The sequence below is a fragment of the Caretta caretta genome, chromosome 5, assembly GCF_965140235.1.
Source record: "Caretta caretta isolate rCarCar2 chromosome 5, rCarCar1.hap1, whole genome shotgun sequence".
Lineage (NCBI taxonomy): Eukaryota > Metazoa > Chordata > Testudines > Cheloniidae > Caretta > Caretta caretta.
This window is the reverse complement of record NC_134210.1, coordinates 30,683,192-30,699,972: the sequence shown is the minus strand read 5'-3', so window position 1 is coordinate 30,699,972 and position 16,781 is coordinate 30,683,192. Positions and strand designations below refer to the sequence as shown.

The 16,781-nt window shown below is 41.8% G+C and overlaps 1 protein-coding gene across 3 annotated transcripts in view; it reads right to left on the bottom strand.

The window, feature by feature from the left end:
• NIM1K (NIM1 serine/threonine protein kinase) overlaps positions 1–14,018 on the bottom strand; it is an 83,541-nt gene extending 69,523 nt beyond the window's left edge. For all 3 annotated transcript variants that reach the window (XM_075128455.1, XM_075128454.1, XM_048851687.2), the window contains exon 1: positions 13,719–14,018. The gene's annotated coding sequence lies outside the window, so the exon portion shown is untranslated. The remainder of the gene's footprint in view (positions 1–13,718) is intronic.
• Between the last annotated feature and the right edge of the window lie 2,763 nt (positions 14,019–16,781).

The following is a 16,781-nucleotide window of genomic DNA, read 5'->3' as shown; positions in this document are numbered from 1 at the left end:
TGCAGTGGAGGAGGTTTAGGTTGGATATTAGGAAAAACTTTTTCACTAGGAGGGTGGTGAAACACTGGAATGCGTTGCCTAGGGAGGTGGTGGAATCTCCTTCCTTAGAAGTTTTTAAGGTCAGGCTTGACAAAGCCTTGGCTGGGATGATTTAATTGGGTGTGGGTCCTGCTTTTGAGCAGGGGGTTGGACTAGATGACCTCCTGAGGTCCCTTCCAACCCTGATATTCTATGATTCTATGATTCTATGATTCTTTGACAGATGCTGCCTATACTGGAAGTGTGACTGCCTTTTCCCTGTGGATAGTGAAAAAGAAGCAAGAGAGCTTATGTGCCTTTGATTCATGTTGTGATTTATGTTATGTGCTGTGATTTACTGTAATTCACACACACACAAGCCTGTTTCTTTCCAGACATCAGAGACAGTTTCCAAAAGCATGATCTAATCACCTGATTTCAGTTCAATAGAATTATAACAATTCTTCAGCAGCATTTATGGGCTACATTCTACAGTCCTCACATAAAAAAATTCCCTTTGAAGTCATCAGGAGTTTTGCCTGCAGCCAAAGGACTGCAAGAAGGGCTCTCTGTGAGGATATGGGCTGGGATGATCCCAGTACCTATTTAGAAATAAAACTAAATCAGTAATTTGCTTCTTTTGACATGTCCAATATGTATAATGAATATTAGCAATGCCCAGCTTAGTCCTGCCTCACAACCTTCATTTATATACTGTATTTTTTCTTGAAGTCTCTATTTTCATGTAAAATGTGGGGCCAGTTTGTGGTGGCCAGGCAAATCAGCACTTTCATTGTTCTGCCGAACAAGCATTCAGAAGCTCATCAAATACTGGGTCACCAGAGGCCAAGAACACCAAAGAGGGGATGTAATCTGTGTCTGGGAAAGTTGCCAACCCTACCTCTTACAAGAGCTCTGGTTTTTTGACTCTGGGGGGAGTCCCTGCATCATTCTCCTAACGTAGCAGGACATCAGTTGTTTCAATGGCATCTAGCAGCCAAATGAAGCAGGGAGATAAAATGGTGAGCAGGGTGGGAATTGGTGGGAAGGCCTGAGAGAAAAATAGACAAGGAAATCTTTAGTACTGAAGCAAGAACATGTCAGAGTTAATTACCAGTGAATTGCTACTAAGAAAAACTCCTCCTCACATGAAGCTCTGATTATGCTTCAAAATTAAGATGATATAAATCAGAGAGTTGCTTATCTAATGGGTGGCAGCACAAAGTTTACATTAGGATGTGTTTTAGATGCTTGCCTTTGATGTTTATTAGGTGGCCAATTCTTCAAGCTACTGAACACCTCCTGAGAGATGTTGTGAGCTCTCCACTCCCTTTAAACTGACGGGAGCTCCAGGTCTCAGCACTCTGCAGGATCAGGCCCTAGATTAGGGCTGCTCAAATGCAGCCCGAGTGACAAATATGGCTTGCAGCATCCTAAAATGAGAACTGCAGCTTTCCTTGTGCTGTAACAGCACAGTGTTGGGTAAGGGTTTATTGTTGGTGAATTCAAACAGGAAGAAGTTTGTATTGCTCTGTCAGGGATGTTCAAGGATATGCCCATGAGCACTAGCTATTTTTAAAAAGACTTGCACATGTAGTGCAATTATTATTTAGTGTTTATTTATGGTGCCATAAGTGTGCAATGAATTTACATGTAAATCAGCTGCAGACTTTGGATTCCTGGCAACTTGCCAGTATGACCTTTAGCTCTGCGAAGTCTGGGCATTCGAATGAAATGTATCACAGTGAAAGAGACACTGAAAAATTCCCATAACCATGATGAAATTGCCATAACCCTATGTCTTAAGCATGTTTAAGCAGCAAAAAGGTCAATTCTGATACACAGCTAAGAGAGTAATTACTAACACTCTGGGAGGGATAGCTCAGTGGTTTAAGTATTGGCCTGCTAAACCCAGGGTTGTGAGTTCAATCCTTGAGAGAGCCATTTAGGGATCTGGGGCAAAAATTGAGGATTGGTCCTGCTTTGAGCAGGGGGTTGGACTAGATGATATTCTATGGAGAAAAAAAAGGGTTTAGCTGATCGCTATATTTGGGGGTAGGGAAGGAATTTTCCTCCAGGGCAGATTGGAAGAGGCCCTGGAGGTTTTTCGCCTTCCTCTGTAGCATGGGGCACGGGTCACTTGCTGGAGGATTCTCTGCTCCTTGAAGTCTTTAAACTACGATTTGAGGACTTCAATACCACAAATATAGGTGTGAGGCTTTTTGCAGGAGTGGTGGGTGAAGTTCTGTGGCCTGCATTGTGCAGGAGGTCAGACTAGATGATCATAATGGTCCCTTCTGACCTAAATATTTATGAATCCATGAAACACTCAAGAGATTTACTGCTGACTCATCTTAAGTCCATGCTTCCTGAGAGAACATATTGCAGAGGTACTTCCCCATTAGTACTGAAGAACAGCTTTCTATCCAACCAGGCTATATGCATTACTGAAGAGTATAAAATAGGCCCAGAATAAACTCAATGTAGACGACCCCTCTCCCTTCCACCCCTTGCTCCCTGTTCTAAAAGGTAAACATTTTCTTTCTTGAACTCCTATCTCTGAACACTGAAGTCATTAAGCAATGGATAGTTGCATCTTCTCATCATTACTTTTTCTGAGGCAGAGAGGGTGTGGTGGGGGTAAACTTCTTCTAGATTACTAGACCCTGGATTGTGTTTAGTATATTTTAAAATGTCATAAATACAAAACATAAAAGAAACAAATATGGTGTCTGTGCAGATGCATCTATATAATGTCAACATGATTAATTTATTAGCAATAGAATCATAGAACTGGAAGGGACCTCAAGAGGTCATTTAGCCCAGTCCCCTGCACTCATGGCAGAACAGATATGCAGAAATGGATTAAATCATTAATAAATATAGTGCCTTAAAGGAAAGAAAACTATTGCCCAAATTATCTGCTCTTTAAGCAATTAGGCATGCAGAGCTCTCTCCAAAGAGTGCTACCCTGAAGCAATAAACAGGAAATCACAAAACTGGGCCCTAAGGCTATGAAATTTTAATAACCTACAGCAACTGGAAAGAGATGTAAGTAGTAATATGATTGCCCCTTTAAGTCACATTTGCTTTAATTGTAACAAGAACATAAGAGTCCTAGGGTTAAATCTTACCCTGTTATGGAGAAGGGATGGAGGAAGAAGAGTACAGCATCAGGGCAGGATTTCCAGCTAGCACACAAGCACAGGGGCTGGCCACTACACTGACCAGCACATCACAACTCCAGTGAGGTACAGTCACTTAACAGAGGAGGTACCTTATCAGAGATCAAACCTATCATTGAAACCTGCATTGAGCATCAATTCTGTTCGAGTAAAACTGATGGAAAATTAAGAAATTCTATACTAACATGTCTGAAATGATAAAGAGTAATATAGTGTGAACTGGTTTCAGAGTAGCAGCCGTGTTAGTCTGTATTCGCAAAAAGAAAAGGAGTACTTGTGGTACCCTATAGACTAACAAATTTATTTGAGCATAAGCTTTCGTGAGCTACAGCTCACTTCATCGGATGCAATCAGTGTGAACTGTACTGTATGTAAAATGACTCTACAATACCTTTGGATTATGAAAACATAAACCATTAAAAAACAAAACATTGAGCCTTGCTCCTATGGCAAAAAAATAAATTATAGGTGAAATCCTGGCCCTATTGAGGACAATGGCAAAACTCCCATTTCACTCTATGGCTTTAAGTTATGTGCCTTCGGAAATATATTCCTGTGTCCATCAATGGCTATTAGCCAAGATGGCAGGGATGGAGTCCCTACCCTTTGTTTGCCAGAAGCTGGGAATGAGTGACGGGAGATGGATCAGTTGATGATTAAGTGTTTTGTTCAATCCCTCTGGGGCACCTGGCATCGGCCACTGTCAGAAGACAGGATACTGGCCTAGATGGACCTTTGGTCTGATCCAATATGGCCATCCTTATGTTCCTATGCTGCGGGTTGGGTGAAACCTTGCTGAAGCTGGGGTGTGTCACAACCACTTGTCATTCAGGATAAATGTAAAAATACAATTAAGCTTCTTTATGAAACAGACAGTTGAGATAATGGGAGCCCTCTCACAAAATACAGGCCACGTGCAAGGGTGGTGAAGAATCTCAGCTACGCAGGCAAAGGGGTTTCACTGAGGGTTGAATGCAAAGGCAGAGTGGCTGGATGCGTGTGGAGAAAAGCAGCAGAAACACCACAGAAGCCCACAGAGAAGAAAGCATGGAAGCCCTGGAGAACCACTTGCACCATGAACCTGAGAAGAAGCTGAGAGAGAGAGAGAGCGAGAGCTTTTGGGTAGAGTGCTGGTTTGGGAGGCTTGAAAGTGTGAGCAAAGAAACAGTCTCCTGCATTTGATTTGTTCAGGGAAACAGGACTTTGTACATGCTTTGTAATAAACAGGATTGTACCAAAGAAATACTTGACTCCATCATCAATTTCTCCACTTAACAGTACCAACCCAGAAGACCTACTTGGGTCAAAAAAGGTAATAATTAATTTAATTGATGTTGCAAAATGATCTACACCCCATGGACACAGTTGTGCCACCCTTATCCACAGTGAGTTGTCCCTTTCAAGCAGGGACCTTGTTCTAAATTCTGCAGTGCTCTGTTCCTATTTTGCATCTCCTGAACTGACAATACTTTCAACCTTCACTTCAGTGAAATGAAATTTTTTGTCTGAAGACAGGAAAACAAGGGCTCAGTTTTAATATGGCAAAACAGACACTCCACCATATAAAGGGGCCATAAAAGGAGGGCTTAAATGGTCCTTGCAGAATCCCTCCATCAAAGGGTGGTTCTCAATATAGCATACAGCCGTCACAATGGCTCTACACTGTCCCCCACCACCAGTGTAGAAGGGGGCTGAAGGTAGTGTGACTGGAAGGCAGTATAATCCACCTTTTCTTTGCTGGCAGAACAGGCCTTACAGGGCAGTTACCAGTTGGACAATTTAGAGCAGCCCTGGGGAAGGGCTGGCATACAGTTGTTATGCCAGCTCTACACTGTATGGAGAACTGCCCTATGGCTACAATGAGTGTATTCTGTGGGGGTCCCTTATGGCATCTTTACACCAATGGGATGGCATAAAGTGGCCATTTTGCCACACAAAATCTGGGCCCTTGTTTTCCTCTTCTCCATGAAGCTGGAAGCAGGACTAAAATACCCATACTTTATAGTTTAATGAATGAATTTCATTTGAAATTTTTTATAATTGCGCCTCCAAGGACAACTGAATTTTCTAATTCATTTTCTGGATGACAAACTTTCTTACTTTTCCATGATAAACATTTAAAAAAATGTTTTTTTAAAAAACCAGCAATCATTGACTTGAATGATTTGAATAACAGAATAGCACTGTTATACAAACTTCAAACTTTTTATGCATTTTATTTCATTGAAAAACTCATCCGTAAGCTACATTTCAGAAAATTAAGTTGTATTTAACCTAAATGATTAATGCTTGTTGTATCAACTGTTATGATTATAGTCAAGACCATGCTGATAGCTCAGATCATTTTTAAGTAGTGCCATTACATTAGACTATTAACTAATAAAATAATAGTAATAATAATAATAATTAATAATAAATGTACATATCTGCAGGGTCTTTTATACCAAAGAATTGCAAAGAGCTTTGTAAACATTAATAAAGTCTTAAAACACTCCGGTGAGGTACAGTAAGTATTAATACACCCACTTCACACATGGGGAAATTGAGCTACTAAGGCCTGGTCTACGTTGAAAAACTCAGCTTGACATAGGTACCATGCTCAGCGGTGTGAAAAATCCACTCCCCCTGAGCACCATAGATAAAGACCCTGAACCCCCAGTGTAGACACGGCTAGGTCAATTGAAGAATGCCTCAGCCAACCCACTTATCGTCACTAGGTCAGGTGGAGTTACTCTAGAAATGGGAAAATCCCTTCCGTCGCTGTAGTGTGCCTTTACAATACAGTGCTATAGTGGCATAGGTACAGTGCCAGAGCTGTGCCGCTGTAGCAACTGTAACGTAGTGATGTGTCCAAGGATAAAAAGCAAGCCAGCGACTGAGACAGGAAGAAACCCAAGAATCTAGATTCCTAGATGGCTGTTCTAACGTTGCCAAAGCCCGCAACTTTGCCAAAGCACCAGACTAATTAGTCTAAGAACCTTTTCTCACACTCTTATTTTCTTTTGCGTCACATGGAAACAAAGTGCTTAATTTTCAATTTTCATCACATAAATTGTTTTTTGTCCTGGCCTTCCAGGTGCTGCATAACTCTGCTCCATCCTATTGATTAGACCGTATTTGTTGTGTTGCCTGCCACCCCCTTTTCTCCACTAGCATTATGAACAGAACACTCTTCCAGAGCTTATACACCAGGCCATTCCTCATTCCATCCTTGAATAAGCACTTAAGTATATGCTTACTTTTATGCATGTGAGTAGTCCCATTGAAGTAAACTGTTCACAAATTTAAAGTTAAGCATTTGCTTATGTGCTGTGCTGTATCAGGATATCAAATTGTTTTTCAACATCCACTTCTGCCATGACATCTATAAGAAATGAGCCAGACATTCATTTATGAAAAATCTAATAACTGAACAAAACAAACAACAGGCAACCGTGGTAGTAAGAAGACATAAACCAGTCATCATTTATCTCACCATGTTGCTAGTAGATTGTATCCATATTCCCATCCCTGGACTCCTTGGGGGTGGGAGGAATATATGTTCAATACCTAGCACATTTTGGTTACTGCTTTAATTAATAATAATAATAATTTGGATCAACAAATTAATTCAATGTGTAAATACTTTCCTGGATCATATAATTTATTTATCTGTATAGGTTTTGTTTGTTTTTTTTTTAAGAAAAAGAATAAAAGGCATTTAACCCCCCTGTTATTTAGTGGCTTGATATTGATGAGCTAATCTTGAAACTAGATTAACCTGCATGGATTAACATGCTGCTTTACAGCTGCATGGAGTCATGGTTGTCACGACAACCAATAGAAAATGTATCCTGCTAATCCTCTCTCAACAGATCTGTCTCCATGTAGCATTAACAGGATTTATCACCAGCACTGACATATTTAGGATGATTTTATTTCAGATACCTCGATAAGTATAATCTGTAGTTCCCTTTACATCTTAATAAATAGCAAAGTACTTGCAAATGCACTGCAATTAACAATCAGTGAGAAGATCAAAACTGGAAGGAAAGAGAGATCTTTGGTTATTATTTGAAATGTATATTTATAATTCACTTCCATGAGATTATTCGTATTTTGAAATAGAGCATTCAGACAGGCTCTTATCATTTTATAAGTCTAATCAAATAACTAGTAATAACAAATTATTGGGCCATAAAACAAATTAAAAATAATTGCAATTAATCACAAGATTAAAAAATAATTGTGATTAATTGACAGCCCTAGAAATAATACAGTACTACTGACATAAATGATGAGGAAAGAGGTGCACCTTGCTTATTCAAACAAGGGGACAGGGGTATCTATTTTCCACTCAGAGAACTAGAGAGTGGAGTTCTAATTCTTCCAATAACCTGGCTTCCTTGAAGGTAAGGATGGTTTTGTTCATAGGCCATAGGAAGGGAGTCAGGATGCCAGGTTCTATTCCCAGTTCCACCACTGACTCCCTGTAGAGCTTTAATTTAATCTTTATCATTTAATATGTCTGTGCCTCAGTTATCACATTGGTACAGGATAATAAATATTTACCTACTTCACACGGGTGTCGAGAAACTGAATTCATTAATAACTGTACAGTGCTTTGAAATAATAAAGCACTATATAAGCACTAAGGAATATTCTGGTCCTACACACTGAAAACCCACATAGGGAATGAGAAATTGTAGGTTTCTCCCCATAGAATTTCTACAAGATCATTCCATTGTTGGAGGCAAGTACCAGGGGTATGGTTTAGGTCCCTCTAAAAATGCAAAAGGGGGGGGGCAATTCCCCAAATTTTTGAATCTTAGTAATCTTCCAGAGGCCAAGGCTGTCCATGCAGATGCTGTTTGTGCTGTTCCCAGCTGTATGGGACTCTCCCCTATTAGTATGGCTACAATTTATAAGCTCCTGTTCATATTTGCTCCAATGAAAAACAAGCATTTTTAAAATACAGCTCAGAATAATCCACTGTTTTGTTTTTATTTCCTGCCGGCTCAGCACTTCACCCGGGATGACATGTCACATCTGGTTATGCCTATGCCTTGCATCACGTTGTGTAGTGGGAAATGCTGACATACTTGTTCAAGAGGACATGTTATTTTAGAGTCCAGAAAACTCTACAATAGTGTGGATAGGGCCCACAGAAAAACCTGACCTTGGAAGCAAAAGGCTATTCAATCAGTTTCTTGTGATGCTATCACATTAAGTGGGGTGAATTCATGCCTGGTGTAAATTAATTGCCTTCAACATAGTTTATCATAATTATTTATTTGCACTGCAGTAGCACGCTGAGGTCCAAATCATGGATCATGGCCCCGTTGTTCTAGGTGCTGTACAAACACATAACAAAAAGATAGTCCCTGCCCCAAAGATCTTATTATTTAAAGAAAACTTTAAACAAACCTAGCAGCAGATTACTTCTGCAGTTTTTAAATACAATACAACAAGATTCCAAAGTCACAATACCTAAACTAGTACATAAAAATCTAGAAATAGCAGCTTTCATGAGACCTTTTTTATATAAACCCATTTTCTGATACCCTTACAATGAGTAGAACCTTCTTCCCCAAATAGTTTCACTGACTGGCATCATCATTTGTGTTGCTTGAAGTCAGTGGGACTATTTTTAAATAAAGTAGTCCTTACTGAAGAACTCTCAATGGGAGAAAAGCTACCAGAGTTTGGACCATAATATTTACAAATGTCAGGGTAAATAAATAGTGGAAACTTACTCTCTCCCAACTTCAGCAGTTGGACTGATCAGTCTCTGAAACTGTTCTGAATCTCAGAAAATGTTAGACGATAAATTATTTAAGAATAAAAAAATCATTTAAGAAAAGTGAAAAAATATTAAAAAAAAAAAAAATCAAGAAACCAGGTCTTGCTTTTTGGAAGTGTGCCATTGAATCGGTACTGATAGGAAGTGTGAGAGGATGTCTGTATGTATGACTAAAAGTAAATTTTATTTGATTGAATAATGTTTGTTGTTACAAAATTATATTCTTTGTATGTATCTAATGTATAGTATTAATATAATATTGTACCCTCTTGTATCTTCCCTCTTACTTACCCTGGGGAAAATTAAATTATTAAACACACACACACACAGATGCAAGCAACTTCAATGAGTCTACTCATAGTATGTAAAGTTAAACTTATGTGTATGTCTTTGCAGGATTAGAGCCTTAGATTTTAAAATTCTTGGGGCAGGGATTTGTTATTTTCTTGTAAATAACTGCACTTATCAGATGCTGCCATATCCACCAATTAAACTATATAAAATATTAATAATGCCCCAATCCAGCATAGCATTTAACCATGTGCTTAACTTTAAGCATGTTGTTAGTTCCATTAACATATATGGAACTACTCACATCATTAAAGCTGAGCATGTGCATAGGTACTTTGATGGCTTGGGGCCTAAATGCATAAACTGGGGGCCCTATTCTGCCTCATTTACATAATTTTTATGCCAATATAACTTGATTAACTTCAATGCAGTTACTTCTGATTTACAATCAGCATAAGTGAGGGGAGAATCATTTCAATTTAAAAAAATATTTCAGTTTTTAATAATATGCAGTGGTTTAAGAAATATTTTTAATATACACCATCTTGACATTGTCCCTTTATCTTCATTTTTAATAGCAGGGTTTTTTTTCCAAACATCAGAACACTGTACTTGCATGACAAATCCTGAATTTCTGTCAACCCTCTGGAATATTACATCAAAGGTAGCTTGAAGAGATCGGGGTGCACTTCCTTTTTCTCCATATGAACAGCAGTAAAAGCAAGGTAATCAATCAAAGAAAGCTGCGTAGATGTCTCTTCAGAATGACAATTGCAAATGAAGCGATGCTCTGAATGCAATTGGCCAGTCTCATAAATTGTTCTGTAACTCAGAAAGTGTCAAGGGCAAGAAAGCAGGAAGGGAATTGAAGTGCTGGATAAACACTCAAGCAGAGACAGTATAACCATCATAAATGGATAAATGTGGATACAAATGGATAATGTAGAAATATTTCATTATGATATGTACTGTAATACAAAGGAAATGTATATACCAGTCACCTTGTAGAAACAGAAGAGGCAAATCTTGTCAGCGGAACAATCATTTTATCTGGTTTACAGGGGCCAAAGATCAGTAATTCTATAAGAGATAAAGGAATGCTACCCCAAAATACTTAGATTGTAGATGAAAACTGAGCAAACTAGAAATGTGTTTATTATAGATTATAGTACTGGATTCTAGAGTTAAGCACAGCATGTGGGAATATATTGTACAGATTTTTTAAAGTCCTCATAGCCAGATTCTTTGCAGCAGGTTTTTTAAAACTCAGGTTGGCATAGGGCAAAGGGAAATATATTTTTGTCAGTTTGTTTTAGACAATATTTACTTTTAATCCTGCTCTGCCTAATAAGGAGGATTCATGACACAACCTCAGAGTTGTGAAAGAAAAAATCTGGGAACTAGACTGCCACCTTATTGCATAAAGTAGCTCCATTTAATCAGCAGGACTACTTCTGGAGTAAGGTAGTCTTATGTGAGTCATTAGAAATTTGACATAAAATTGTTAGGTACCCTTTAGAAAAAAGGTTTTACTACAGATCTTTCTTTTTTTTATGACAGCACCAAAAAAACTACAAAAACAACAAAGTATTTCCATTGTCAAGAGTCTCCAGATGTACAGACAAAAGGAATTTGATCCAATGCCTATTTAAGTGAATGGGAATCTTTCCAATCATTTCAAGGAGCTTTGGTTCACCCCCTAAGTTATTTTACACGACTAAGAAAATTAAAAGAGAAACGTAGGGAGAAGGATTGCTATTACATACAAAAAAAATACTATGTTAGACCATTCAAGATGCACAATTAAGCACTCTAAAGTCACTGCCCCCTTGTATGCATTACAGTATAACCTTTGATTAAATCACACACTGCATCACATACCATACATAGTGCCACTTTCCCTCCAATTGTAGATTCTCACAAATACTATCTTGCAATTGTTTTTCATTCTTCTTTCATTAGCTTCATTCTCATAATCCTGCTCTATGTCATTATTGACTTAAACTTTGTGTAAGATACTTTCTCTTGTTTCTATGGTATTTACATTAATATTTTCATAAGCACTCATGTATTGTGGCCAGGATTTTCAAAACTGACTAGCTCTATTGGGTCAGTGAAAACTGACAATAATGTGGGTAAAATCCACAATCTGAAACAAGTTAGCAGCAGCCTGCTGGAACAGTCTGTCCCATACAGCCTGGGAGAGCCCCTCCCTTGTATATTCAAGGAGCCTTATGCCTTTGTCAGATGGAGAAACCTTAAGGTATGGCAGAGCAAGGATTCATCCAGTGCCCCTTATAAGGTGCCCAGAAGCCTTCCCTCAATCAATTCTCACCTTGCCAATGCCAGAGGAACTCTCCCTATGGTGAGATATAATGAGGAGACAGTGGGAATGGGAAAGGAGTACTTGTGGCACCTTAGAGACTAACCAATTTATTTGAGCATGAGCTTTCGTGAGCTACAGCTCACTTCATCAGATGTTTACCGTGGAAACTGCAGCAGACTTTATATACACACAGAGAATATGAAACAATACGGCTCTTGCAAGAAAGTGCCTGTCCAGCGGAGTTCCAAGTCCTGTTGACAGGATCCTACTCCAGGGGGAAAGCTGCGAGGGACCACAGCAGCTCACTCCCTTATGGTGCACTTTAGCAAGGCATTGCACAAGGAGCTGGAGAAAGGGATAACGTGGAGCTCCTTGCTTAGTTTATGTATAAATTTAATATTCTTTTCAATAGGCAGCTAAATTAGCCATGCAGAACACACAGCCTGCTTCCTCAAATGTTTATTTTACAAGATTAGCAAAGGAAAAGCCAACAAACAAGAAACAGCCAACATGTTCCTGAGCAGGATGTGATCTTAAAAGGGTTTTAACTCAGTCACATGAAAAAACAATTTTTGATCAAAACCAAATTTCACAGGAGCACTCAAAGGCATTTCTGCTCAAGCGGGTCTATTTGCATGTCACATTTCAGGTTCAGGTTCCAAATGTAGTACTGTTCCATTTTAATAGTGAGGAAAGAAGTATTTTCATTCTCATTTTCAAATACAGCTGATCTGTTTTTCCTCAAATAGTTTGCACAGAAAATCAATGGGGGGCAGAGGTGATGCCCTGATATTTCAGCCCCAAATGTTCAATTTACAGAGACAGATAAGGTGAAGACAGAGATTTAGAATGAAAACTATTAAATAACTCTAACTATAATGATTGCAGACACCCCTGCTACAACATAAACACATCTTTCTTCTTGGATACATTTTTAGGCTCAGATCCTCAACTATGTCTGAGGGACACACAGCTCAGCTCAGGAGGAGGGCATGCAAAAGGCGGCCTTTGCGCTCCTCCAATACTAGGCTGGCTGCGTGCTGGTTCAAAATCTTTGTCATCATTTGGGAGAGTCCATAACTACTCTATGGATCCCATACTGCAGCAGGGAGTTGGTGGGAAGTAAGAAAACCTTGATCATGCCCTTGATGTCAGCATCAGGGAAGGAGGACAGGACAGCAGTAACTATGCCAGCTCTATGCCATCAGAGAATTCCCCCTATGCTGGGGAGACATTCCACCCTCCCGCCTGGGTTGGCTTTGCCAGCTTTAGGCTGCTTTGTACTGCGGGGACAGTGCAAAGCAGCTGCCATACTCCACCAGAGCAAGTGGGCTCTAGACTGCAGATGAATAAATGTCTCAAAAAATGCTTTGTAGAACTAAAGCAATATCAGGCCAACAGTCTCCTTTAAGTTTTCCGTTGGCAAAACATGACTTCACAAATGACCTGAAGAAGAGCTCTGTGTATGCTTGAAAGCTTCTCTCTCTCACCAACAGACACTGGTCCAATGTAAAGATGTTACCTTGTCTCCCTCTGACCCCACAAACACTAGGAATGCTTGGCTTGGTATACAGGCTGTGGAACAAGCTGCAGCCAGGGATGCTAGAGGCAACGACCTCAGCAAGCACCGTAAGGGCAGCTAGGGTGACCAGACAGCGAGTGTGAAAAACCGGGACACTTTGTTTTTCTGCGGTATAGCTGCCTATTATAAGACAAAGCCCCTAACATTGGGATGTCTGGGCATCCTAAGGGCAGCAAACTTTTTTTTTTTTTAAATTACATCCCAATATGCTAGCACATAACAACGGACTGTTTAAAATACGTCTGAAAGTTTGGCAGGATGCACCATAAACTCTCCCTTCTTTGCCCCAACCCCCATCCCAATCTTCTACACCTCCTATATCCCAGCATCTCCCCAGGCATCCCCTTAGCTTCCCCACAGCCTCTGCTGCCCTTACGCCAAACGTATCCAGCCCCTCCATTTACACAAACACCCCACAGCACCGTTCCCCTCACCCCCAGCCCCCCTCCTACACACCCAGCCCCCTCCAGCCTCCCTCCCTTCTCATCTCAGGTTAACGGAGCGCGGCGGCTGCCCCGTTCCCGGCCGCCTTACCTGCTGAGAGCGGGTGCCCGGCTGCAGGGCGGCCCCAGGCGGGGCTCTGCGCGGGGCACTCATTGCAGCCCCCTGCAGCCCCGGGCAGCCGGCTGGCTCGCAGGGCGCGGGGAGCGAGGGGACCAGGGGCTCCGGGGCGCAGGGCCCTGGGGAGGGCGGGCCGCCGGGGCCGCGGAAGGCCGGGCTAGCGAGAGCAGCAGCCCCCGGCGAAGGCTGAGGGCCGCGCGCGGGGCATGGCGAAGCGGAGCCCGGCGAGGCACCGCGCACCAGCCCCGCTGCCCAGGAAGCCGGGAGCCAGCCGCCTCTGCGCCCGCTCGGCGGTGAGAAGGGCCCTTCGGCGTTGATTGGCGGCAGCGGGAGGCGGCCCCCGGGCTGGGCGCGGCGGATCTAGCCGAGCTCCGGAGCGGCGAGATGGGGCTAGGAGCCGACCACACACACAGCCCGCCTGGGCACTGCAGGGCTGCGGGCCGCTCGCCGCGCGGGGAGCCCGCTAGCTACAGGCGGGCAGCTGGTGAAACGCGTGGGACTCAAGGACCAAGATTAGGGACATCTTTTTTTAGGGCAGAGTTACTGGGGGGGGGGGGGGGGGGCAGGTGCTTTAAAAACGACAATGCAATTAGCCAACGAGCCGCTGTTTTCCTCTACAACCTTGGACAGCTCCGCTAGCTCTCTCGACATTACACAGGCAAGGTTTTCCCGGCAAGGGGAAACACGGCAGCCATGGGAATGCGATCATTGAACGCGGTAGGCTTGATCAAGCGTTTCAGAGACTAGGACTGAAGATCAGCATTGATTCGGGGAACCCAAAACATCCCAACAGTCTAATAATAAATTTTCATAGAAAAATATTAATTCATCCTGGCAACAGTCCCATAACATGGATAATAAATAGGCATTTGCCCGACTTTATAGATAAGGAAACTCAGGCAAAGGAGCTCATGCTCAAATAACTTGGTTAGTCTCTAAGGTGCCACAAGTACTCCTTTTCTTCAGGCAAAGGGAATTTTCTTCCAAATTGTGGCCCGCTTGTGGTTACAAAATTGGCACTCACACTTGATTATATTGTATTCAAAATCAGGATTCTTGCAGGATTGACTAACGCTACAAATTACATCCTTACAGGTGCATATACTTCACTTTGTGTTTGCAATACAATAGAAGGTGTAGACTGCACCCACAAAAGAGTGACTGTTTTATGTTGCAGAAGTCTTGTAACTCCATCATTCTTCTCTGATTCCTACCCCAAAGCCATATGCCCTAGCATAGCTTTAGGGGTTCTGGTAACAGGCATTGGCTGCAGTTTTAAGCCCAAATTGCTCAGAGGCTCTATAAATGGTGGGAGCGTATATATTATAGGTGAAGCAGGGAGTGATGCTTCCAGTTAAAGTTGTCCAACACCTCAGACCTTGTTTTCAGTTGCTGGTAAATTTGTTAAGCTTTGAGGTTAAAAGAAAAGAACAATACACCAGTCTCCTGTCTGTTTAGAATTTCATGCTCAGTGTCTGCATGACATTGAAATTTTTGGAAAATTTCAGCAAAAACAGGCCAGCTGTTTCTCAGAACAATGTTGGGGAAAAATTAGTTTTGCCATATTAGAAAAATTCTTACAGTTTAGTGAGAAGCCCTGCTGCCTCCATCCTTTGGAGCAGGGACTTGACATGTGATTGTGATGTGGAAGAGCAGGGGTATGTGTGCCCTGGTGTCAGGGATGGCTCTTTTGCCGTGCCCAGGAAAATCCTCCCAGATTTGTGACCCTGTGAAAATTTCAGTTCACACATGCTCAGACTTGAGGATTCCATCGGAGCTCAGTTTACTCCATGCTATGGTTGCAGAGGCCAAGCAGGAGTTATCCTGGACTTCCTCCTAACAGCCAAGCACTGCTATAGCACTGGGCACAAGAATTGAAAGCAGGGAAATTTTTTGTCCTGTGTTCCCAATGCTAATCTGCTTAGCCCGAGCAGCAAGGAAACAACGTGACCAGAATTCAGAGCTGTGAGAAGCCTTTTCTGGGAGTAGGGTTGTGGGGAAGGCTGGGCCAAAAAGCTAGAGAGGGTGTGGGCAGGGCCATCCCTAGGGGCCCAGGGTGGAAGCGATGGATTAGTCTCTTCCAGGACCCACTGCACTGGCCAATCGCACTAGCCCCTAGGGCCCCCCAAAGCATGGGGTGCAGAACAGTTGCCCCAATTTGCCCTACCCAAGGGACAGCTCTGGGTGTGAAAAGGACAGGCTGGAGGGATGGGGCAGAAGAGTCTGTAACGACTAGAACACACTGCCTTCAGAACTGGACTGAAACCCAGCTTTTCTGAGTCTCAACATTCCTCTGCTGTCAACAAACAATTATGAAACTCAATGGAAAAATGTTGCCCTCAAGTGACTGGCCCACACAGAGGATAATAGCCTACTGCTGCTAGCAGTACTCTTATTTCACCAGGCAATGGTCTGTGCTGTGGAACTCAAGGTTCCAACCTTGCTGTAGAACCATGTTGGTATTACTATGATGGAATTTCTATTTGCTTTGTTAAAAACCTAGGAAGTTACATAAAACAAACCAACCCAACCCACCAACCTGAAAACCCTACATTAAAAGAACATCAAGGATGCAAAGTCAAGCCCCCAAAAGTTAAAAAATACCAGAATTAAGGTTGTCTGTGCAATCTTAATTCAAACTCCTTGTGCTTCTGCGCTACAATGATCTTTAATTACATGATCACCTGCTATTTTTTCCAAACATACATTCTCCACCCCTTCCTCCTGTTGTATCTATGTTAAGTTTGATTGAGGGAAGTGGGAGGGAATCACTTGTGTTTTAAACTGAGGTAGGAGCCTCTGAAGATTTTTTTCTCCCAGCTTCCCTTGTCCCTACGTAGTAACACAAATTGCCATACTGGGTCGCACTATAGTCCATCTAGTTGAGTACCCTATTTCTGACAGTGGTCAGTATAGATATTTTGTAACTTTGCAGGAAGATACAAGAAACCTGACAGAGGGATGTGATGGATTAACCTTCCCTCAAGTGAACCTTCTCCTACTCCCCTCAATTAGCAGCTTACGATCTACAGGATG